The sequence below is a fragment of the Heterocephalus glaber genome, unplaced genomic scaffold, assembly GCF_053883595.1.
Source record: "Heterocephalus glaber isolate CG9 unplaced genomic scaffold, H.glaber_assembly_v1.0 deba00000122, whole genome shotgun sequence".
NCBI lineage: Eukaryota > Metazoa > Chordata > Mammalia > Rodentia > Bathyergidae > Heterocephalus > Heterocephalus glaber.
In genome coordinates, this window is record NW_028258138.1 from 50,296,532 (window position 1) to 50,323,296 (window position 26,765).

Sequence of the window (26,765 nt, forward strand, 5' to 3'; positions counted from 1 at the left end):
GAATCACACCACAGCAATATATGCATATCCATGTTTACAACGGCACAGTTTGTAAAAGCTAATGCTTGGGAACAGCTCAATTGCCCATCAACTAGAGAATGGATAAAGATGATGTGGGGTATTTTTTTATAAAATGGATTACTACTCAGCCATAAAGAACAAGAAATGAGAGACAATTATAGCTAAATGGACACACATTGAGGCTATACTCTTAAGTGAAATAAATAGGACACACGTGTAAATACCAAACAGTTTGTCTGGTGTGAGAAACTAAAAGTGTAAATGAGGATCAAAATGTATAATTGATAATGTGAAATAGGAAGAAAAGGTCTAAAGGGGTAGGGGAAGTGGGAAGGGTAGGGGAAAGAAAAGAAGAGAAAGGAAAAAATGGAAACTTGGTCTTTGTAAATAGGGAGGGGTGGAGGGGATGAAGGGAGGGCAGGGGAATGGGGAAAAAATAAGAACCAAGATACATCATGTAAAGGTACAAGTTCCCAATGATGAATGTAACTGTATTGTATACCTAAAATGTATCAACAAACCTAATGAAAAAAAAAGAATGTCATTACCTAGTGGGAAAGATAGGAAACTCAAATTAAAAACCAGCATAAACACACCACCCAAAATACAAGGCATGATATTGTTTTAATTTGAAATAATTTCAATAAAAACTTTCAGTGAGGTATGATATGTGTGGGAGTATCAGTGGACAGGGCCTGAGGAGGTCGGCCTCTTTGGGGACCTCTTTCAGTGAAGCCAGTTTGTTATCTTCTCATCACAGAAAAAGAATTTCAGGATAGATCTGTGAGAGTCAGAGGCGGATTTATTAGGCAGTGTTAAAAAAAATACACTGTCTTCGTTACTTGTTTGTTGCTGAGACATAATACACAACACCCACAACTTAAAGGAGGAAAAGCATATTTTGGCTCACAATTTGTAGAGGTTTCAGTCCATATTTGGCTGGTTCTATGGCAGGATGGCATGGCAGAGGGACATGGCATAGGAGAAGCAGCTCAGGGCATGGTAATGGGAAATAGAGGCCAAGCGAGAAGAGCGGGAGATAAGGTACACCTTTCCAGGCCACATCTCCAGTGACCCACCTCCTCCAACCAAGCTTCACCTCCTCACATTACATTTAGCTATAAATTCATCAGTGGACTAATCCACAATGAGTATCATGGCACCATGATCCAGTCACCTCCCAAAGCCCCACCTATGAGCACATGAGGCTTTGAGTGGACATCCAGGTACAAACTATAACATACACATTCAGAGAGAAAAGAATGTGGCTACTTGAGAGAGGTGCACCATAGTCTCGAGGTATCTTTTAAGATGAGTGATCTAAATGTTTGCCTAAAAACATTCTTTGAGTGTGAGTGTATGTGTGTGTGTGTGTGTGTGTGTTGCTGTTGATTGAACATCTTGATTCTGTTTCTTTGTCTTAGTATCTGTTTGTTGTCCTTTACCTTATCAACTAAATTCATTAATGAACTTATAGTATCTTTAAAGGATTTGGACATGATAGACTACAAAGAAAAAAATGACTAATGACTAGTGAGCTGAAACAAGCCTAGGGAGTAAAGATATGAAGTGCAGATATAGATAATCTTGGGTAATTTTGCATCCTCAATTCGCAAGATTTGTAAAAGTACAATTTTAAAATTATGATTTTTCTTTGTCTCCATTCTACCTATCTTTATTTCTTCTATCTCAGGAGTGCTTGCAACTAGGGTTAGCTGCTGCTGGGCTGTGCATGTTGGTGACCCCCTCCCTAAATTCTCATGCTGGAACTTAATACATAGTGTTTAGTATTAAGGGGTTGTGCTTTTGGAATGAGATTAAGTCATGATGACTCTGCCCTCATGAATGGGATAAGCACCATCTAAAAAAGAGGTTCCAGTGAGCTCTTTTGCTCCTTCCATCATATGAGAATAAAGAAACAATGAGCCATCTGTAGAACAGAAAACAAGGCTTCATCAGCATTGAATCTGCTGGAACCTTGATCTTGTACTATGCAGCCTCCAGAACTATGAGAAATAAATGTCTGTCACTTATAAATTATCTAGGTATTTTGCTGTAGCAACCTAAGCAGATTAAGATAGCTGTATTCAATTAGATTTACCCAACATGTACTTTGCATGGGGAGCTGATAACAAGAGGAAATCAGATCTGTGGGGGACCCTCCATAGGGGAGTAATAGTGGAGATGAGGTGGACTTTTGAATTAGGAAAATAGTAGTGCTAATTTTGATATCCAGCATCACTGCCTCTGTTCCCTCTAACATATTCAGTGTTTAAAGCTTATCCTTGAGGATAATGGAGAATCTTATCAGTATTCCTTTTTCTTAGGCATAATTTTGGGGTCTTGCTCTTGCTTACATAGCCTCCAAGATCCATTCCCTAACCTAGCTTACAATTCTGTAAGAATTGTAATTTCATTCGTAAATTAGAATGTTAGTTTACATTGGAAGTACATTGGAAGAAGGATTGAAGGGCACCAAAACACAATAGTCATGCTATTTGTAGTTGAGGAACCAAACTAAATTGCAGAAAGTTCTAAGCAAGTAACTAAGAACCAAACTGCTGTTACACTTTTAAGAAAATATTTTTCTCTTTAAATTAACTAGGCTTACTTTCTTCTCTGCAACCAAGATACCAATGACCTTAACTCCTGGGTAGAACTGATTGAGCAAAAGATAAAAATCTCATCTCAGCTTGACCTTCTAAAAGGCCAGTTCTATATTACAAAACTCAATGCCCTAAAACAGTAATTTGTCATCTCTCAACATTCAGTGGTTGTTTAACTCAACTAGGAAGTGTCACTTGGGGTCTCTCATATACAGTAGTTAGTTATAATTTACCTACAGTTATCTCAAGGCTCATGTAAGCTGGATATCTAAGCTCACTTCTATGCCTGGTTGTTGTTTCTAGCTGTCCACTGGGAGCTTGGTTCAAACAGAGAATGTATGCATGTTCTCTCCATGTGGTGTCAGATTGTCACAGACCATCCAGAAGTAGAATTACAAGGGCCCCAGGTAGAAGCTTTGAGGTTTAAAAAGTCAGTGTCACTTCCCATTCAAGATTCAAGTAATTGAGACAGATTAAGGGAAGAGGCCTATATAAGGGCATTGTCAGAGATGAAAAAATGGCCTTCCAAATATGTCCATGTTCTAATCCCAGGAACATTACCTTATACAACCCACATGTGATTAAGGGTACAGGCCTCAGCATAGGAAGTTTGTCCTATCCCTAACATATTCATATGAGTACTGAAAATTGTAGAACATATATTGGATCCAGAGAACCAAAAGGTTCTGTCTAAGCCTGTCAAATAACTTAGCCCATCTTTGTTCTCTTGAAAATGGAGAAAGAGAACCATGAGCCAAGGAATATAGGTGGTGTCTTTAAGCTAACAAGTTAAGAAGATTCTCCTTTGGAACCTCCAAAAGGAATGCTACCTTGCTGACATATTGAGTTTGACCCAGTAATACCTGTGTTGGACTTAGGCTCTGCAGTACTGTGAGGCAATAAGTTTGTGTTAAGCCACAAAATCTTTGGAAATATGTACCAGAAAAGGCATGGCTCTTTGGGAGGTCATCTTTGGACACACCAGTTATCACATTTTACCTATAAAGCTCTTTCTTAGGAATTTCAAATTAGAACTAAAAGATCAATCACTCTCTTAGATAAAAGAGATCTATTCAGAAAGAATTAGTGGTAGTCCACTTCCTACCATGTGCTCTGTAATCTAAATATACCCTGTATTAGTTAGCTTTTCTATTACTGGAACAAAATGCCTGACATCTACAATTTAAAGGAGAAAAGGTTTGCTTGACTCATGGTTTCAGAGGGCTTAGTCTATGGTTGACTGTCTTCAAAGCAGAAACATGATAGCAGAAAGATGAGGTAGAGAGAGCAAAGCTGCTCTTTTCATGACAGCAGGGGAGCAGAGTAAAAGAGAAGAGTGCCAAGGAAAGAAATACTCTCCAAAGACTCATCCTCAGTGACCCATTGCCTACAACAGGTCCCCACCTCCTAACAGCACATTCACCTATGAAATTCAGTAAATTAATCCACGGGTGAGTACAGCACCCCCATGATCCAGTCACCTCTCCAGGAGTCTCTTAATCCGGTCAAGTTGACAGGATTAACTGGCACACAATGTAAAAATAATTTTAAAAAATAAGAGCCATGCTAATTGAAAAGTGAAAAATCTCCCATTCATTTTAAATTTCTTCTCTAAAGGACAGCAGTTTAGTGGGTTTTCTGCAACATACAAAATCCTCTAGGGACCCCCCATACTAGGGTAACACTATCTGTTGGAAAAACATCATACTATTTTTCTTTTTCTGACATGTGTATACATTTTTTGGCAGACTCTATATGTTAAACTATGATAAATACTAGAGAATAACCACTCAGTATTCATATTCATTATTATCTTTTTCTTTTTTTGGGGGGGGGGGAACCAGTGATTGAACTTAGGACCTTGCACTTGTGAGGCAGGCGGCAGCATCACTGAACTAAATTTCCAGCCCCATTATTATCATTATTATCATTTCAATTACTAGAGAGAAATAAACACTGCACAGGTAAAAATCAACAATATAAAGACAACATAATGCATATTTTCATTAGAAGCATCTGCTAATCATGAAGTCTCATAATAAAATAATGAAATCCAGATCTGTATTCATCAAATTCATATAACAAAAGCTCCAACTGGCCAAATGTAGTGATAAATGCCTGTAATCCCAGCATTCTGAAAAGCTGAGGCAAAAAGATAGCGGTTGAAGCCCAGTCTGAGCAACTTATCAAGACCCCGTCTCAAAATAAAAAATAAAATAAATTTAATTAAATGTTTTCAAAAGTTTGGGGATGTGGCTCAGCATGAATGCTCTGAGTTCAGTCTCAACACCAAAGGAAAAAAACACTTCGACTATATTTATCAATACAAGTTCATATTTCTTTTTTATCTTAGCTCCAAGAAAAGCTCTTAAAATTTAATTGATCTAGTAGTTTCATCCTTTTTTCATGAAACTCTGGATAGGTTAACATGAGACCATCTTTGGGCTGGGCACATTCTCTTCCTTTCACCAGCAGGAAATATGAAAAAGTGAAAGGGGAAGATGAACTCACAGTCAGTGGTAAAGATGGGGAAAAGATGAATATTTAAAACCAGGCAAAACATCACATAAGCTGTCATTTGACCATCACTTTTTTAATGATTGGGCACTGATTTTCGTGAATGTAATAAAGATATATTTGAAGTTATACACTTCCAGCAGTACAGAATAAGAAGAAATGGTTTGGATTTAGTGTGCTTGAGTATCTACAGGTATTAAGAGTATATCTCTGTGCTCAAATGGTAAAATAATCAACAGATTCCACAGAATAGCATCACAAGTAGTCATTTGACTTCTAGCCAAAAAAATAAAGAAAAAAGAAAAAAAAATATTCTTGGCTTTCACAGAAGTATTGGAAGGTTTGCTTTAGAATAAATTTTATTAGCCTGAAAAAGACCTTAAATGAGCATCCCAGCTGTTAGTCCATGTAGTAAAGCAATATGATTGTCTTCTTTGGATTTTTTCCTGCATATATATATTTATATAAACTTTTTAAATATATTAATGTAAATGAGTTGGACTTGAGGGGCAGGTGGCAGTGTTCTAAAGGAACAAGTTATACTAATATATTTTAATGACACTCTTTGACTACTGGAGCTATTGTATTTCTATTTCTAGAATTCATGTCAGAAATTCATATCATCTTAAATATAATATTTTAAAAATATGACCAAGAAAATGCCTGTTGATTCTAGATGTCCATACTCATATTATGTCCTCTGGAACAAAATGAACAATAAAATAAACTTGTTTGTAACCACACAATAATTTAGTGTGATGGTAGTATCACCAACCAATGGGGTTACAACAAACGAACATTTATTAGAAAAAAAAGAAAGCTGATAGCCCCATTTTTATGCATTGTCAAACTTTTGTAATCTCCATCCCAGAAGGCCATGGGGATATGAAGAGTCACGGAAACTGTGTTCAAGAATGTCATTATTACTTGAGGATGTCATTATTACTTGAGTGTTAATTGTATTTCATCCTCATAAATATGAAATAAATGTTGAGTCATGTAGTAAATTTTTCTAATGCCTCTTTTATTGGGAAAGACAATCTTCTACCTTTGACCCCTACTTGGCTGCATAAGAATAGTCTTGGGCCTGGAAGACAATGATCCTGGTTAGCTGCTGGGAGGGACCTATTGGCCATGGTGAACCAAGGTGTACTTCCTCTGACTCTCCTTTGTACTAGTACAGTATTGTTCCACACAGTACTCAAGTGCATTGTTTTCTTTGGTGACTCAAATACCAAGGTATATTGGGCAGATGGTTGAACTTCTGATGGCAGGCAACAAGTGCCACCTGCTCAACATCCTCATATTTGATTTTCTCTATACTCTCTACATGAGCCCTTACTCTCTTAAACAGAGCCATATTCAACAGCTTTTAGCATCACAAACATTAAGTAATTTTAAAAAACAGTGAGAACTGAGACATTAATTTATTTCCTAATTTGTTCATGCCTATCTGAGCTTTTTTTTTTTTTTTTTTTTTGGTACCAGGGATCGAACTAGGGACCTTACTCTTGCGAGGCAGGTGGCAGAACCACTGAGCTAAATCCCCGGCCCTGAGCTTTTTATTTATACTTGTCTGGGTATTTTAATTGTTCCCTGGAAGAAAGTACTTAGTACATTTGTGAAAGATAATAAAAGTATGATATTTTACTTGAGAATGTTTATGAACCCTCCCTCTATAAATACAAATATTGCATTATATAGAACTCTGATTACTACATTGCACAAAAATTGGAATTAGTACCAATTTGATATCTGTGAATATTTTCTTAAAAGCAAGATTATACACAACTAGAATGTTGGCCAAATTATTCTGTTGCTGTAAATTTTGTCAGCAAACACTTCTAAACAATCTGGGATCAGAATGTTTGTTCATCACAAATGACTTCATATCCTCTTCTATCTCTAGAAATAGGATATGTGTGTGTGTGTGTGTGTGTGTGTGTGTGTGTGTGTGTATGCATCCAGGGTCACTACACAGTATTATAAACACATGAAACAATCTGAGGTCTCTTAATTTTGCTAAAATGATGACAATTTACAAAGAGATTAGGAAGAGAATATAGCTTTCAATGTTATCACTGCTAGTCAGAGAGCAAAGCTACTCTGTATTAAAACTTTATGTGCCCTCATCAGCTAATAAGCACCTCCCAAGATAATGGTGATTATTCTGCAAAGCATATTATGACATTTTCTAGGAGAAGTAGTAAGATATTTCAGCTCAACATCCTTAGACACTACTAGCAGGAAAAACAACTGGGAAAGTCAAACACTACCATTACCAAGCTTTACACATGGACTCAAACACTTGTTCTAAGGTCAGAGCTATTTATTGAAGATCTGGAATGAAAATTAAACATATTTCATATGACATATGCAGTGAATCATATAGGTGTTCCTAATAACAAAAAAAATCTAAATATTGTGGAATGCAAACTCACATTCAACATTCAAAAGAAGTATATTAAAAACCACTTTGATTGATGTGTGTTAATATATGGGCATTTCACAGAAATTCTCCATAAAACACAGTATTGAGTAGTAATAGATTAGGCAAGGAATAAAATATATATATTTTCTAACTTCGTTGAATTTCCTAAGTATTTTTTAAATTTTCCACAAATTGTATTAAATTCTAAAACAATCTAGAATAGGTCACATACTGTTTGAAGCACTACTTTTAGAAATTTAGCATATCATGTGTTTTTTGTTATTAAATATTCTTCCACAGTCTTTTAAATACTTATGTGATATCTCATTTCATAGATAATATCATCTTTGGTTTTTTTGAATACATGTTTTCAATACACCATAGTTACTGTCACTTGGGGGGATTGATTAGCATGAGGATATAGCATACCTTGATCATTTTTTATCCCTTTCCCCATCCATCACTGCCCTCCCTCCTTCCTTCTCCCAGAGATAACCTACCTTTTCTTTAACCATTCTTACATGCTTCATTACTAGGAATAGCACTGCAGTTAATGTCCTTATATCTTTGTCATTGTATCTTTCCACATACTTTTTCCACATTGTATCTTTCCACATACTTTTCCTTAGGAAAAAACAGTGAAGAAAAATGGTTAGGTCAAACATTATGCAAAGTCCAAATGCCTTTGTACATATTGCCAAATTATAATTCACCCTAACCTTCATGAAATAAGGGAAAACTCACTTTAATTTTACAATTAATGATAAACTATTAGAAAATTTGGATGAACCTTGAAAATACTATTTCAATTAAGATACTGCCAAAATTTAATTAATAGCTACCTAAGAAAGATTATTTTAAATTTAATTTTTAGATTATTCTCTCATTCAATTAGAGGACAAGAAGAAAGAAGCCTATTGTGTGTGTTTTCCTTTTTTATTTATTTTTTAATTAATTTTATTGGTACATTTTATGTATGTATATACATTTTATGTATTTTATATATGTACATTTTATGTATATAATGACATTAATCATTGGAAATTTGTACCTTTACATAATCTATCTCAGTTCTTATTTTTTCCTCATACCCCTGCCCTCCCTTCAACCCCTCCACTTCTCCCTATTTGCAAAGACTTTATTTCCATTTTTCCTTTTCTCATATTATTTCCATTCTCTTCTTTCCTTTCCCCAATCTCTCACTTCCCCTTCCTCCTTGGGCCTTTTCTTCCTATTTTACCTGTGTTATCGTTGGATTCGTATTACGAGTTTTTCCTGAATAGCTAGCCTGCTGGACTGCTCTGAAGATTTTGGATTTGCTGACTGTTATGGTTTAGGTATAAATGTCCCCCAAAAGTCTCATCTATTCAGAGATGGGACTTTTGAAAGGTGATTGGAGGGGCACTATCCTCACTGGCAGATTAATCTATTGATGAGTTTATCCCTGAATGTGATATGAGGAGGTGAGACCTGGTCAGAAGAGCCAGTCATTAAGGGTGTGACCTGGAAGAGCGTATTCTTATTCCTGATTCCTCCCTTTCTCCAATTCCTGGCTGCCATGTCCTTCCATTGTGCCATTTGTACCTTAGAGCAAGCCTACGATGGACTGAAATAAACTTCTTTTCCTTTTAAGAAAAAATAAACTTCTCTTCCTTTAAATTGTTTGTGTCAGGTGTTTTGTCCTGGGTGAAAGTGGCTAATACAGATATTGGTACAAGTAATGGGGGTGTTTCTGTGGTTGAACCTGACCATATGGTTCAGAAGACTTTTGTTTGTGGAAGGAGTTGGAAAGATTTGGGGATGCAAGCCACAGAAGTACTAGAATGTTGTAAGCATGTTTGATGAGCAATACAGATCAAAGCTCAGAAGACTAGAATACTGATTTTAAAAAATTCAAAGAGTAAAGGCCAGGCTCAGGAAGTTTGTTAGGAATAAGGACTCCATTGGCACCTGGACCAAGAGATCACGTTGTAGGGAACAGGGGAAGGGGACGTTACCAGAACCTCTGCAGTTAGTCCTGGTCTCCTGCGAGCCACGGCAGCACACAGCGAATTACAGGAAAGGTAGAAAAATGAGACTGAGAAGAAGCTGAGCTCTGGGTCTGATCAGTGCTGCTCTGGGTGGCAAAGACAAAAGCCCCCAGCTTACCACACCTTTTATTCAGTACCTCGTAACAAGTGACTTGCAGATAATTCAGTACATCGGGAGAAACAAATGTAACAAATGACTTGCAGAGAGTTCAATAGTTCACATTGGGATAAACAAGGTGTAACAGAAGACTTGCAGAGAGTTCAGTACATCTCAGGCAAACAAGATGTTAACAGTCCAAGAACAACGAGGAACTGAGCAGATATTTGTTCTCCCAGGATATTTCTTGTCCTGGAGAATCACAGCATCACTGGATCACTGAAGTCTCAGTTGTGACCGGAGGTCAAACTGGAGTTATTCTGTAGCTGGGCTGTAGGTAAGAGAACTAGGCTAACCAAATGATTTTTCCCTAGAATTATGTAGCATTGCTCCCAACATCATGTGTGTTACACTTTGGCAGAAAATTTATCTACATTTTACCCATGTCCTGAGACTTTTTGGCAGACCAAGATTAAAGACCACAAATTAAACAGAGGAAATTTCAAGATACCCCAGTGTTCAGACTATGACATATGCACTTCTGGCTGCTTTTAGCCAGATATACAGTGAGAACAAGGAGCAAATGGCAGAGGTGAATGATTTGAAAAGTTTGCAGTGTTGCCAATAAGGAAGTAACTGCAAAGTTGGAGCACCAGAGAACATAGTTGTTAAAAATATACACATTAAAAAGAAACCATGTGCCACCATACCAGTGCTCCTAGTGCAGAGGAGGCTTTCACACCACCATAACACCACTCCCGGTGCACAGGAGTCATGAGGGGTGCCATACCAATGTTCCCAGCACAGAGGACTTGAGCCACATGGGTGCTAGCAGCATGCACACCCTTCCCCATCAAAATGAGAAGACATGGAAACAAGCCTCAAAACCAGACTTCCAGATCACCTACAGCAACCTCAAAGGGAAATGAGTTGGAACACTCTGATACTCAACCACCTGGACTCCTTGAACTGGCAAGAAAAGAGGGAAAAATGAAATCAGAAATAATTTCTCAAATAACAGCAGAGATTGTGCTCATAGTGCAAGATATGATTAATAAATCTATACAGGAGCTGAGGAACATGATAGAATCCCAACATAGGAAACAAATGGAATCCAAAAAACAGATGCAAACAGATTTCCAGGAGATTAAAAGCTCCATTGAAAGTCTACACAGCAGAATGAGCCAATGTGAGGGCAGAATTTCAGATATAGAAGATAAGATTGCAATTAGTGACCAGGAAAAGGAAAATTGCTTCAAAATTGTAAGGGACCATGAGAAATCAATCCAGCAGCTGCTAGACGATGCAAAGAAGAATAACATAAGACTGATCAGAGGCAAAGACGAAACAGGAGAGAGTGCAGATGACATAAAAAAACTGTTCACAGAAGTGATGGCAGAAAACTTCCCAAGCTGGGGAAAAGAATTTGACATTCAGATAAGTAAGACATATAGGACTTCAAATAGCCTTGATCAAAAATTATCTACACATAGGCAAATAATTGTTAACATTCCAGAAAACAAACCGAAGAACAAAGTTTTACAAGCAGTTGGAGAAAAGAAACAAATCACATACAAAGAAAAGCCCATCAGAATCACAGCAGACTTCTCAACACAAACCCTCAAGGCAAGAAGAGCTAGGAGTGACATATTCCAAGTCTGAAAGGAAAACAGCCTCAAACCCAGATTGATGTTATCTACAAAACTGTCTTTCTACCTTAATGGAGAAATAAGATACTTTCATGACAAAGAGTACCTTAGGAACTTCATGAATACCCAACTAGTACTCCAAAAAATTTTAGATAATATCCTAAGAAAAGACAATGAGGATCATAACCCCAGCAGAATGAATCCGTTGGGCACAACAAGAAATTAAATGCAAAGGGGAAGAATCCAACAAAAAGAAAAAGTCATGACAATGATAAGTCCATACATATCTGTTATAACCATCAATGTTAAGGTCTCAATTCACCAGTCAAAAGAAATAGACTGGCAGAATGTGTCAAGAAGCAATATCCAACAATATGCTGCATACAAAAAACACACTTAATTCAAAAAGAAACTCATACACTGAAAGTTAAAGGGGGGAAGACAATACTCCATGTGACAGGAACTCACAAAAAACAGAAGTAGCTGTCCTCTTTGCAGATCAAGTGTATTTCAAACCAACACCGATTAAGAGAGACAAAGAAGGACACTACATCCTTGTAAAGGGAACAATCCAAGAGGAAGACATGACAATTGTCTATATCTATGCACGAAATGCTAGTGCGCCCAGCTATATAAAACAAATACTAACAGAAATGAAAAGTCATATATGTACAAATACAATTGTAGTGGGGGACCTCAGTACTGCACTGTCACAAATAGATCAACTAGATAAAAAATAAGTAATGAAATACTAGAACTCAATCGAACTCTTGAACAAATGAACTTAACATATGTTTACAGAGTGTTCCACCCCCACAAAATCAGAATACACATTCTTTTCAGCTGCACATAGGTGCTTCTCCAAAATAGACCACATGCTCACTCATAAAACATGTTTAAGTAAGTGCAAAGGAATTGAAGTTATCCCTTGAATATTATCAGACAGTAGTGCAATGAAATTGGAGATCAGTAGCAAAACAAACCACAAAAATTTAATAAACACATGAAAATTAAACAACAGACTTCTGAATAAGCAATGGGTCACACAGGAAACTAAAGAAGAAATCACAGTTCCTTCAATTAAAAGACAATGACAATACAACATATCTAAATCTATGGGACACAATGAAAGCAGTCTTATGAGGGAAATTCATAGCAGTGAATACTCACATTAGGAAAACAGAGCAAGCCTAATAGACAACCTGATGCTGAACCTTAAGCTTCTAGAAAAAGAAGAGCAAGACAAACCCAAAGCTCATACAAGGGAGGAAATTATAAAGATCAGAGCAGAAATCAATTCAATGGAGACTAAGAGAATGACACAAAAAAATCAATGAAGCCAAGAGTTTGTTCTTCAAAAGAATCAACAAAATTGAAAAACCATTAGCCAACCTTGCCAGAAAGAGGAAAGAAAAGGCCCAAATCCATGCAATTAGGAATGAAAAGGGTAAAATTACAACAGACCCAGAAGAAATCCAGAGGATCATCAATACTACTTTGAGAACCTATACGCCAACAAGATGGTAAACACAGAAGAAATGGACAGATTCCTAGATACATACGAATTACCAAAGTTGAACAAAGAAACTCTTAAAATTTCTAAACAACCCAATATGGACCAAGGAAATTTAAAAAGTAATTAAAAACTTGCCAACTAAGAAAAGCCTGGCTCCTGATGGCTTCACTGCTGAATTCTACAAGACATTTAGAGAGAAACTACTGCCACTACTGCTTAAACTCTTCAATGAAATTGAAAGGGAAGCAATACTCCCAAATCCATTCCTGGAAGCAAGCATCACTTTGATCCCCAAAGCACGGAAAGTCCCAACCGAAATAGAGAACTATAGGGCATAGATGAACAAAGATGCAAAAATCCTTAATAAGATACTGACAAAAACAGTGCAGAAGATCATCAAGAACAGCATACACCCTGACCAAGTAAGATTCATCCCAGGGATGCAGGGATGGTTCAACACATGCAAATCAAGAAACGTAATACACTATATCAATAGAGCCAAGGACAAAAACCATATGATTATCTCCATAGATGCAGAAAAAGCACTTGATAAAATCCGACATGCATTTATGATAAAAGTCCTACAAAAAGTTGGAATAGACAGTCTCTACCTCAAACTGATAAAAGCCATCTATGAAAAACCAACAGCCAATATCATACTAAATGGTCAAAAACTGAAATCCTTCACACTAAAATCAGGAACAAGACAAGGATGTCCACTATCACCACTCCTGTTCAATATAGTTCTGGAAACATTAGCCATGACAATTAGACAAGAGAAAGAAATAAAAGGAATAAAGTTCAGAAATGAAGAAGTCAAATTGTCATTATTTTCAGATGACATGATACTCTATATAGAAGACCCCAAGAACTCCACCAAAAGTCCTCTAGACTTAATAACCAAATTCAGTAGAGTAGCTACATAAAAGGTCAACACACAAAAATCAAAAGATTTCCTCTACACGAACAACAGACCCACTAAGAAATAGGGCAAACAATTCCTTTCACAATAGCATCAAAAAAATGAAATACCTAGGAATCAACCTAACAAAAGAAATCAAAGACCTCTTCTATGAAAACTATAGCACTCCAAAAAGAGAGACTGAAGATGATATCAGAAAATGGAAAGAGATCCCCTGCTCCTGGGTAGGATCAACACAGTGAAAACAGCCATACTTCCAAAGCTGCTATATAGGTTCAATGCAATACCAATTGAAATCCCAGCAACGTACTTCATGGACCTTCAGAAAACAATCCAAAAATTCATTTGGAACAAGAAGAGACCCAAAATAGCAAAAGCAATTCTAGGTAACAAAGACATGGCAGGGGTATCACAATCCCCAACCTGCAACTCTACTACAAAGCTACTGTGATAAAAACAGAATGGTACTCACAAAGAAACAAACCTGAGGACCAGTGAAACAGATTACAAGATACAGAAACAACTCTAGACACACTCAGCCATCTCATTTTGACAATGGACCCAAATACCCTTACTGGAGGAAAGATAGCCTCTTTAATAAATGGTGCTGGAAAAATTGGGTTTCAACTTGCCAAAGATTAAAACTAGACCTATATCTCTCACCATGCACTAAACTAAAATTGAAATGGATTAAAGATCTAAATATTAAAATAGAAACACTGAATCGGCTGAAACAGAGGTTACGTAGAACTCTTGAAGACATTGGTGTAGGAAAAGATTTTATGAACAAAACATCAGTTGCCCATGAAATAGCACAAACAATCAACAAGTGGGATCTCTTCTTATTAAAAAGCTTCTGCACAGCAAGAGAAACCACCAGCAGTGTGAAGAGACAACCCACAATGTGAGAAAATATTTTCACCTGATATTCTTCAGACAAAGGTCTACTATCTCAAATCTATAAAGAACTTAAAAAGATCAGACCTCCCAAATTTAAAGACCCAATCCAAAAATGGGCATCTGAAATGAACAGACATTTCTCAAACAAAGAAGTAGAAATAGCTAATAAACACATGAAAAAATGTTCAACATCACTGGTCATTCAAGAGATGCAAATGAAAACAATGCTGAGATTCCACCTCACCACAGAAAGAGTGGCTGCTATCATGAAATCAACCAATAAGAAATACTGGCAGGGCTATGAGGAAAGAGGAACCCTGCTCCCCTGCTGGTGGGAATGTAGTCTGGTGCAACCACTATGGAAATCAGTATGGAGATACCTCAAAGGACTAGGATTGGAAGTCCCATTTGACCCAGCTATTCCCCTGCTGGGTATCTTTCCCAAAGAATTAAAAGAATCACACCATAATTATATATGTGCACCCATGTTCATAGTAGCACAGTTTGTAATAGCTAAAACTTGGAAGCAGCCCAAATGCCCATCAACTGGAGACTGGATCAAGAAAATGTGGGGTTTTTATGAAATGGAGTACTACTTATCCATTAAAAAATGAGAAATTAGAAACATTTATAGCTAAATGGATGCACTTTGAGGCGATACTCTTAAGTGAAATAAATAGGACACACATGTAAATACCAAATAGTTTCTCTAGTGTGAGAAATTGAAAGTATAAATAAGGACTAAAAGGTACAATAGATAATGTGAAATAGGAAGAAAAAGGGCAAAGGGGAAGGGGAAGTGGGAGGGGTAGGAGAAAGAAAAGAAGGGAATGGAATTAATATGAGAAAATTAAATAATGGAAACAAAGTCTTTGTGAATAGGGAGGGATGGAGGTGTTCCATGGAGGGCCAAGGAAAGGGGGAAAAAATAGGAACCAAGAGAGATTATGTAAAGGTGCAAATTTCCAATGATGAATGTCATTATATTGTATACTTATAATGTACCAATAAAATAAAATTTGAAATAAATAAATGGAAACCATGTACTTTGTAAAGGGTTAAGAAGAAAAACAGATTAAGGGCATCTCAAAAATCAGCACGATACCACCCATTGAAGGTTCAGTGGTGCAAAACTACAAATCTTCAATTTATGAGGAGAGTCCTGGGACAGTGGCTTGTTCAGGGATACCTAGGGAAGTGTAAGCTTAAGTTAAGCCAACTAGGTACTCAAAGGGTACTGCATCCATGGTTCAAGGGGGACCTGCTATTGTTAAAACTGGTGGCAGATCTTAGTGCATCAACATAGTGCTGATATTTTAAGGCATGGAGAATGCAAGACTTATGACATCATGGAGGTTTCTACCCAAATTTCATCCTGAGAGGCCAGACAAAACTGTGTGACAAGGTCATGGTCCCTGCAAGAAGCCTCTGTGAGAGCAATGCATGAAACTGTGAAAGTGAACCCAAAGGTGCATTGGAGACCTGAGGAAGTTAGAGATGCCAGAAACATTGATCAGCTGAGAAGGAAATCTGCAGGCATAGGCAGACTCACCCTAAGAGAAAAGCCATGTGGGCTACATCCAGGATTGCTTTGGGGCTGAAGCTACTAAAGCCTTTGCAACTCACATCTCACCACAGCCTACCCCAGGTGCTGAACATATAGCTACAGGATTAAATGTTTGCCCTGATGGTTTTCAGTCTTTCGGTTCAATTCCCTATTTCTCCCTTTTGGAATGGGAATGTTTACCCTATGTTATTATATATTGGAAGTATCTAGCTTTCTTTTTTATTTTTACAGAGGCTCATAGCTAAGAGTTTGCCTTGATTCTCAGAGGAGACTTTGGACTTGGATGTTTTGGCAATGTTAGACCTGTTAAGACTTTGGTGACTCTTAGTAATAGGATAAATATATTTTGCATGATGAAATGGACATGAGTTTTCTGGGGGCCAGAGGCAGAATATTATGGTTTAGATATAAATGACACCCCAAAATCTCATGTAAGCAGAGGTAGGATTTTTGAAAGATAATTGATCAATTGAATCATGAAGACATTATATTAATCAGTGGACTAGCCTATTAAGTCAAATGTGTTGTTAGAAGGTGGGGTTTGGCCAGAAGAGGCAGTCACCAGGAGTGTGACCTGTAAGAGTGTATTTTGTCCCCAAGTCCTCCCTCCTCCCTCCCTCCCTCCTCCCTGGATGCTATGGGATGAATAGCTTTCCTCCACCATGCCTTTCCTCCATGCCATTTGAACTTTGGAGCCAGACAACAATAGACCCAAAACCCTGAGCCAAAATAAAATAAATTGATCAAAGTTGTGGATGTCAGGTCTTGTGTCCTAGGCACAGGAAAGTAGCTAATATCTCAACTCACCACAGTTGCTGAACCAGTACCTTAAAATCTCTGTCTCTGTCTCTCTCTCCAAACTTTTAAGAAAAATGAACAATACAATATTCAGAACAAAGAACTTGTCAAAGGAAACTCCAACTCGATGACTTCACTTTCATTTGCATAACTCTTACATACAGTACTGTAATGTGGTTGTTTGTTTGTTTGTTTTAGTTTTTTGGTTACCAGGGCTCCAACTCAGAACCTTGTGTTTGTGAGGCAGGCACGGTGCCACTGAGCTAAATCCCTGGCCCCAGTACTGTAATGTGTAAGAGAACATTGAACTACAGTGCCGTACTGTACAGGACAGTCAGCAAAAATTACAGTGCTGTACAATAGAAGAAACCATCATGGGGCCACACTGTCACTCACATCCTGCTTCCTAGGTCCTAGTTCTGGTCTTAAGTCTGAGTGATCCTTACACAGGTAGGTCATTAACAGAGGAGGATCTCTAATGGACAAACTCTTACCTTGCACACCAGAAGGAACAAGCTGTCTCATATCCTAAGAGGAATTCAAGCTTGGGAGCCCAGAGTGCAACTCCTAAAGAAGCTCAGTGAGGGCTGAGGACTGAAGGAGACTGAAGTTGGCCCACAGGTGAGTGCAGGCCACCCTCAATTGGCTCCTCCAGAGAGCTGTCTGCACCCTGCACTGCTGTGGAATGGTCAGCTCACAACCCAACTCACCCAGGACTCAGTGAGTGTCAGTCACCAGAGCACCTTTCTCTCCCTGCAAGCCAGAGGCTTCACCAGCAGAGAGGCAACTCCAGCTTCAGTTGGACCACATTGTTCTTTGAATTAGGTAAAATAAGTTGCAAGGTTTTCCTTTTCATTTTTTTTCTCCCCTCCCAAAGCATTTTCCTCCAAACTTCTGGCCAACTATTAGCTCCCAGTCAGTGTCTGGGTTCCCACCTGAGAGTTGTGATCCCTGGGGAGTTGCTTGTCCTAACCCTGGAGAGGACTCATATTCTGCCAGTGTGCACAGTGTGGGGCAAAGAGAGGGGGCAGAATTCCACATAAATATTCATTGTGGGTACCAGTTATTAAAATATTAAGTATTATAAATGTAAGCCTTGTCAAGCCTGTGGGAGAGTTGAAGAGAAAACTGGACTGCTTAACACATAAAACAAAATGTCATTTGGTGATCCAGGCCCAGTGTCCCTGCTTCTGACCATGTCCCCTGGGGCCTGAGGCCCAGGACACTGCCTTCCAGTCATGCCCTGTAATGGGTACATAGGCAAAGATTGGCATAATAGAAACTAGCCTTTTCCCTTTTCCTAAAGTAGAACAAAGTGAATTGGTAATTGTATTATAGCCTCAGATTTCTTTAAGCATTTATCCTGATGAATAATTATGGTCTCTATATAAAAAATTAAGATTAAGTTTCAATAAAATAAATAAAAATAGAAATGAACAAGACGTGACTAAATTTAAATAGAATTCCTTTCTAGACAAGCATGTCTCAAATTTTAATCTGCTTAAAAATCACTTAGGGATCTTGTTAAAATATCGTATTCTTTTCACACATCTAGGATTTGAAATTGTTTCTTACAAATTTCAAGGTAATCTGACAGTGCTGATCTGTGGAGCCCATTCTCAGGTGGCTCATAAACCCACTGTAGAGTCTCCTTAAAATCACCAATGTCTCTAGAAACTCTTACGTCAAATCAAATTCCCAGTTTCTCAAGTGAGGAATCTAAAATTTTATTTCTAATACCCTAAAATTCATTTTTTACAAAACTAGTTACTTATGTAATGTGCCAAAAAGACAAATCTAAGATGTTTAGTAAGTTTTTTATTAAAAATAATACATTAAGAAAGTGACACCCGGAGTCACGCAGAATGCACCGAATCAGCCCGCTGCAGACAGACAGGTATGCAGATGCCATAGCAACTTCCTGAGTCATGTGGAATGTGCCAAAATAGCCCGCGCCCTGGCAGCAATCCACTGGACAACGCCCCCATCCCCGCTCCTCTGTACAACCACCTGGTTCCACACTACAAAGACGCAGAGGAAACCAGACCACCAGACCACTGTACTGGGTAAGTTGGAGTCATCTTCACCTCCCATCAGGATCCAGACTATCTTCAGATAAAGGGCAGCTGGAACTTGCAATACAATTCTGCAGAGTTCAACCGTATGGGAGGACAGGGAGCTCAACTTGGGACTTGGAGCCAGAAATCTGCCTGAATCTCATGGGTCTGTGACTAGCTTGCTGAGGCTCATTGACTTATATCTGCACACTGCAAACCAAGTTGTCTATTGTAACAGCAGAGACATACCCTGAAAGAGGCCCTTCATCTTCATGGTTATTTTTTATTCCCAAAATTAGTTTTATTATTTTGGGGTTTTTTTCCTCTTTTCTTTTCTTTTCCTCCTCTTATCTTTATTTTTTCCCTACTCTTTGCAAATATTTGTTTTTCTCTGCTTTTTTACTTTTCTCTTTCCTTTCTTTCTCTCTTACACTCACTCTCTTTCTCTCCCACAGTGTTCATTGTCCCTTTTTGTCCCTGTTTTGGTCCTCATTTGGAGTTATTTTCCTATTATTCTCTTTTTCCTTCTCACTTGTGTCCTATGACCACACTGCTAACCTTCCCCTATCCTTCTTCCCATCTATCTCTCCCTCCTCAACCCCTTCTAACTCCCCATCCCAAAGGGTAAAGTTGTTATATTGAAGAGTTTATTCACTATATGTTGGGTTGGTCCTCGATCTTGATTTAAGTCACACAGCTAAAGGGGATGGATTAATAAATACCACAAATTGTCATTTTCAAAGATGTACTTGATGCAATGGTGTTGCTGATTGTATCAGTTGGGCTAAGGTGTTGGTATTGATCTAGCCAATGAACCTTCCTAGTATAAGGGAAATGAGAGCCTTAGAGGCATTAGAGACTCAAAACTTAAAGATCAGCTATATCTGGAAAACACCTCTGAGAAACAATCATTCCATAAGAGTTCTAATTACAAGCAACAAAGATGCCTACAATAAGCAATTTCAAACTATCAACCCAGGAGTTAAACCAAGGACAGTATCAAAAACAAAAATGAGAAGACATTTAAGCAAGGCACAAACTCAGACTTCCATCCCACCAAGGGTACATCCTGGGGGAAATGAGATGGAAAAGTCCCATAACCAACCACCTGAAAACCCTGAACTGATAGCACAGGAAGTAACAAAACAGATGAATGAGGATCTAGAAAAATTCAAAGCAGAAATAAACTCCCAGATATCTACAGAGATGGTGAGCAGAGTGAAAGACATGATTAGAGGATCTAAAACAGAAACAGATGAAAAAATAGATGAGCTCAGAGACATACTGGAAGCCATGAATACCCAGCATAAGAAAGAAATGGAAACCATGATCGCCCAACATAAGAAAGAAACAGAATCCATGAAACAGATTCAAACAGATATTCAGGAGATCAAAAACTCCATTGAAAGTATCCATAGCAGATTAAGGGAATCTGAAGATAGAATATCAGATATAGAAGACAGGACCGTGGTTAGAGACCATGAAAAAAGAGATTTCTTAAAAATAGTAAGGGACCATGGGAAATGAATCCAACAACTGCTAGATGATGCAAAGAAGAATAACATAAGACTGATAGGAGCCCATGAAAAAACAGGAGAAAGCACAATTGACATAAAAAAAACTGTTCACAGAAGTAATCGTGGAAAACTTCCCAGACAGAGGTAGAGAATTGGACATACAGGTAAGTGAGGCATATAGAACTCCAACCAGCCATGATCAAAAAAAATCTACATCTAGACATATAATAGTCAAGATCCCAGAAACCCAACAGAAAAACAAAATCCTACAAGCAGTTAGAGAAAAGAAACAAATCACCTACAAAGGAAAGCCCACCAGAATCACAGCAGACTTCTCAACAAAAACCTTCAAATCAAGGAGAGCTTGGAGTGAAATATTTCAAGCCCTAAAAGAAATAACTTCCAACCTACACTGTTGTATCCTGCAAAATTATCTTTCAAAATTGATGGGGAAATTAGATACTTCCACAACAAAGAACACCAGAGAAATTTCATGAACACCAAACCAGCACTACAAGAAATTCTAAACAATATCCTAGAAAAAAGCAATGAAGGCCACAAATTCATGAGGCCCAACAGAGGGAAGCCACCAGCCAAGGTAAGACACTAAAAGGAAAGGGGGGAAAAATAAGAAATAAAAGAGCCAACAAAAGTAAAACATCATGACAAGGATAAATCAATATGTATCAATTATAACCCTGAATGTTAATGGCCTCTATTCACCAATCAAAAGAAATAGACTGGCAGAATGGATTAAAAAGGAAAATGCAACAATATACTGTATACAAGAAACACACCTAACTCAAAAAGAAACTCATAGACTGAAAGTAAAAGGATGGAAAAAAGTTCTCCATGCCACAGGAACCCAGAAGAAAGCAGGGGTAGCAATCTTATTTGCAGACAAAGTAGATTTCAAACCAAAACTAATTAAGAGAGACAAAGATGGTCACTACATCCTTGTGAAGGGAACAATCCAAGAGGAAGAGATGACAATCCTAAATACATATGCACCAAATATGAATGCCCCCAGTTATACAAAACAAATATTAATAGACAAGAAAAACCAAATAAACACTAACACAATTGTAGTGGGGGACCTCAATAACCCACTATCACAAATACACAGATCATCTAGACAAAAAGTTAACAAGGGAATTCTAGAACTGAATCAAGCTATTGAACAAATGGACTTACTAGATGTTTACAGAGTGTTCCACCCCACAAAATTAGAATACACATTCTTTTCAGCTGCACACAGATCATTCTCCAGAATAGACCCCATGCTAGCTCATAGGCCATGTCTAAGTAAATGTAAAAGAATTGAAGTTACCCCCTGTATATTATCAGACCATAGTGCAATAAAATTGGAGATCAATAACATAAGAAACGGCAAAACCCCAACAAACATGGAAACTGAATAACACCCTTTTGAACAACCAATGGGTCACAGAAGTAATTAAAGAAGAAATTAAACAGTTTCTACAAGTAAATGAAAATGCCAGTAAAACATGCAGGAATCTATGGGACATAATGAAAGCAGTTCTATGTGGGAAATTCATAGCAGTGAATGCCCATAATAGGAAAACAGAGAAAACTCAGATAAATAACCTAATGCAGAACCTCAAGATCCTAGAAAAAGAAGAGCATAATGAATCAAAGTTCGTACAAGAGAGGAAATTATAAAGATCAGGGCAGAAATCAATGCAATGGAGACTAAGAGAACAATACAAAAACAATGAATCAAAGAGTTGGTTTTTTGAAAAAATAAATAAAATTGATAAACCTTTAGCCAACCTTATCAAAAAAAGGAAAGAAAACGCACAAATACATGCAATTAAGAATACAAAAGGTGAAGTCACAACAGATCCAACAGAAATCCAGAGGATCATAAATACCTACTTTGAGAACCTCTACTCCAATAAAATGGAAAACACAGAAGAAATGGGCAGATTCCCAGATATACATGAATTGTTAAAGTTAAATGAAGAAGATATAGAAATTCTAAACACCCCAATTACAATGAGTGAAATTGAAAATGTAATAAAATATTTACCAACAAAGAAAAGCCCAGGTCCAGATGGCTTCACTGCTGAATTTTACAAGACATATAAAGAAGAACTAATGCCATTGCTCTTTAAACTCATCAAGGAAATTGGAAGGGAAGCAATACGTCCAAATTCATTCCTGGAAGCAAGTGTTACTTTGATTCCAAAACCAAGGAAAGACCCAATCCAAAAAGAGAACTACAGGGCAATCTCCCTAACAAACATAGATGCAAAAATCCTCAAGAAGATTCTGGCAAACAGAATACAGAGGGTCATCAAGAAGATCATACAATCCTGACCAAGTTGGATTTATCCCAGGGATGCAAGGATGGTTCCACATTCATAAATCAATAAATGTAATACACCATATTAACAGAGTCAAGGACAAAAACCATATGATCATCTCAATAGATGCAGAAAAAGCATTTGACAAAATCCAACACCCATTCATGATTAAAAAAAAAAACCTACAGAAAATTGGAATAGAAGGTCGTTATTTTAACCTGATTAAGTCTATCTATGAAAAACCAACAGCCAACATCATACAAAATGGTCAAAAACTGAAAACTTTCACACTAAAGTCAGGAACAAGACAAGGATGCCCACTATCACCACTCTTCTTCAATATAGTTCTAGAAACATTAGCCACAGCAATTAGAAAAGAGAAAGAAATAGAGGGAATAAAGATAGGAAAAGAAGGAGTTAAACTGTCATTCTTTGCTGACGACATGATACTTTACATAGAAGACCCAAAAACCTCTGCCAAAAGACTTCTAGACTTAATTGACAGATTCAGTAGAGTAGCTGGGTACAAGGTCAACACTCAAAAAACAATAGCCTTCTCGTACACAAATAATAGACTCACTGAGAGAGAAATTAGGGAAACAATTCCTTTTAAAATAGCATGCAAAAAAATGAAATATCTAGGAATCCATGTAACAAAGGAAGCAAAAGACCTCTACACTGAAAACTATAGCACTCTGAAAAAAGAGATCGAAGAGAATACAAGAAAATGGAAAAACATCCCTTGCTCTTGGGTCGGAAGAACAAATATATGAAAATGGTGAAATATAGTGAAATATGGCCATACTTCCAAAACTAGTATATAGATTCAATGCAATGCCAGTTGAAATTCCAACAATATACTTCACAGAACTAGAGAAAACAATCCAAAAATTCATTTGGAACCAGAAGAGATCTAGAATAGCTGAAGCACTTCTAAGCAACAGAGACATGGCTAGGGGTACCACAATCCCCAACTTGAAACTATACTACAAAGTTACTGTGATAAAATCAGCATGGTACTGACAAAGGAATAGACCTGAGGATCAGTGGAATAGATTAGAAGATGCAGAAACAAGTGCAGACATGCTCAGCCACCTCATCTTTGACAAAGGAACCATCCACCATCATTGGAGGAAAGATAGCCTATTTAATAAATGGTGTTGGAAAAAATGGATTTCAACCAGCCAAAGATTAAAACTACACCGATACCTATCACCATGCACTAAACTAAGATCGAAGTGGATTAAAGACCTAAATATTAAGACAGAAACACTAAACTTGCTGGAAGATAAGTTAGGTAGAACTCTTGAAGACACTGGCATAGGAAAAGACTTCATGAACAAAACTTCAGTAGCACGGTAACTAGCAGAAAGAATCAACAATTGGGATATCATCTTATTAAAAAGCTTCTGCACTGCAAAAGAAACCACCAATAGAGCTAACAGACAACCTACAATATGGGAAAAAAATTTTAGCAGCTGTACCTCAGGGACTACTATCTAGAATATATAAAGAACTGAAAAAAATCAGACCCCCAAATTAAAAGACCCAATTCAAAAATGGGCATCTGAAATGAACAGACATTTCTCAGACAAAGAAGTAAAAGCAGCAAAAAAATATATGAAAAAATGTTCACCATCACTCGTCATTCTAGAGATGCAGAAGAAAGCAACACTGAGATTTCACCTCACCCCAGAAAGAATGGCTGCTATCAAGAAATCAACAAATAACAAATGCTGGCGGGGGTGTGGGGAGAAAGGAACCCTTCTCCATTGCTGGTGGGAGTGCAGACTGGTGCAACCACTGTGGAAGTCAGTATGGAGATACCTCAAAGAACTAGGACTAGAGGTCCCATTTGACCCAGCTATTCCCCTGCTGGGGATCTTCCCAAAAGAATTAAAAGAATCATACCACAGTGATATATGAGCACCCATGTTCACAGTGCCACAGTTTGTAATAGCTAAAGCTTGGAAGCAGCCCAAGTGCCCATCAACTGGAAACTGGATAAAGAAAATGTGTTTTTTTTAATAAAATGGAGTACTACTCAGCCATAAAAAATGAAAAGCTAGAGTCATTTATAGCTAAATGGATGCATATCGAGGCCATACTCTTAAGTGAAATAAATAGGATACATGTGTGTAAATACTGAATAGTTTCACTAGTGTGAGAAACTGATAGTGTAAACAAGGGTTAAAGTGATTAAAATGAATAATTGATAATTTGAAATAGGAAAAAGGGTCCAAAGATGAAGGAGTGAAGGGAGGGGAAGGGGAAAGGAAAAGAGGGAAAGGAAAAACTATGAGAAAAGAAAAAAAATGGAAATGAAATCTATGTAATTAGGGAAGGGCAGAGGGGGTGAAGGGTGCACAGGTAATGGGGGGAAAAAAATAAGAACCAAGATATATCATGTACAGGTACAAACACGGAATCATAAATGTAAATGAATTGTATACCTAAAATGTACCAATAAAAGAACTCGAAAAAAATAAGAAAGAAAGATTTCTTTCGTTAGGATGATTCCCAGGTATTTCAGTTTTTTGGATGCTATTGTGAAAGGAATTATTTGCCCTATTTCTCTCTCAGTGAGTCTGTCATTGGTGTAGAGGAAAGCTATTGATTTTTGTGTGTTGACCTTGTAACCAGCTACTTGACTGAATTTGGTTATTAAGTCTAGAAGACTTTTGGTGGAGTTCTTGGGGTCGTCTATATAGAGTATCATGTCATCTGCAAATAATGACAATTTGACTTCATTACCTATCTTTATTCCTTTTATTTCTTTCTCTTGTCTAATTATTGTGGCTAATGTTTCCAGAACTATATTGAACAAGAGTGGTGATAGTGGACATCCTTATCTTGTTCCTGATTTTAGTGTGAAGGATTTCAGTTTTTGACCATTTAGTATGATATTGGCTGTTGGTTTTTCATAGATGGCTTCTATCAGTTTGAGGTAGAGACCATCTATTCCAACTTTTTGTAGGGTTTTTATCATAAATGCATGTTGGATTTTGTCCAATGCTTTTTCTGCATCTATGGAGATAATCACATGGTTTTTGTTCTTGGCTCTACTGATATAGTGTATTACATTAATTGATTTGCATATATTGAACCATCCCTGCATCCCTGGAATGAATCCCACTTGATCAGGGTGTATGATCTTCTTGATGATCTTCTGCATTCTGTTTGCCAGTATCTTATTAAGGATTTTTGCATCTATGTTCATTAGTGAGATTGGCCTATAGTTCTCTTTTTCAGTTGGGTCTTTCTCTGCTTTGGGGATCAAGGTGATGCTTGCTTCCAGGAATGAATTTGGAAGTATTGCTTCCCTTTCAATTTCATTGAAGAGTTTCAACAGTAGTGGCAGCAGTTCCTCTCTAAATGTTTTGTAGAATTCAGCAGTGAAGCCATCAGGGCCCAGGCTTTTCTTAGCTGATAAGTTTTTAATTACATTTTCAATTTCATTGGTTGATATTGGGTCGTTCAGAATTTTTAGGTCTTCTTCATTCAACTTTGGTAATTCATATGTATCTAGGAATCTGTCCATTTCTTCTGTGTTGTCCATCTTATTGGCATATAGGTTCTGGAAGTAGGTATTGATGATCCTCTGGATTTCTGCTGGGTCTGTTGTAATTTCACCCTTTTCATTCCTAATTGCATGGATTTGGGCCATTTCTTCCCTCTGAAAACTATGGCACTCTGAAAAGAGAGATTGAAGATGATATCAGAAAATGGACAGACATCCCCTGCTCCTGGGTAGGAAGGACTAATATGGTGAAAATGGCCATACTTCCAAAACTGCTATATGGATTT

At 37.5% G+C, this 26,765-nt stretch overlaps 1 protein-coding gene across 1 annotated transcript in view; it reads right to left on the reverse strand.

The window, feature by feature from the left end:
• Positions 1-8,057: 8,057 nt before the first annotated feature.
• The window catches only part of Impg2 (interphotoreceptor matrix proteoglycan 2), a 240,980-nt gene continuing 222,272 nt past the window's right edge, over positions 8,058-26,765 (reverse strand). The window contains exon 20 of the transcript XR_015452507.1: positions 8,058-8,199. The gene's annotated coding sequence lies outside the window, so the exon portion shown is untranslated. The remainder of the gene's footprint in view (positions 8,200-26,765) is intronic.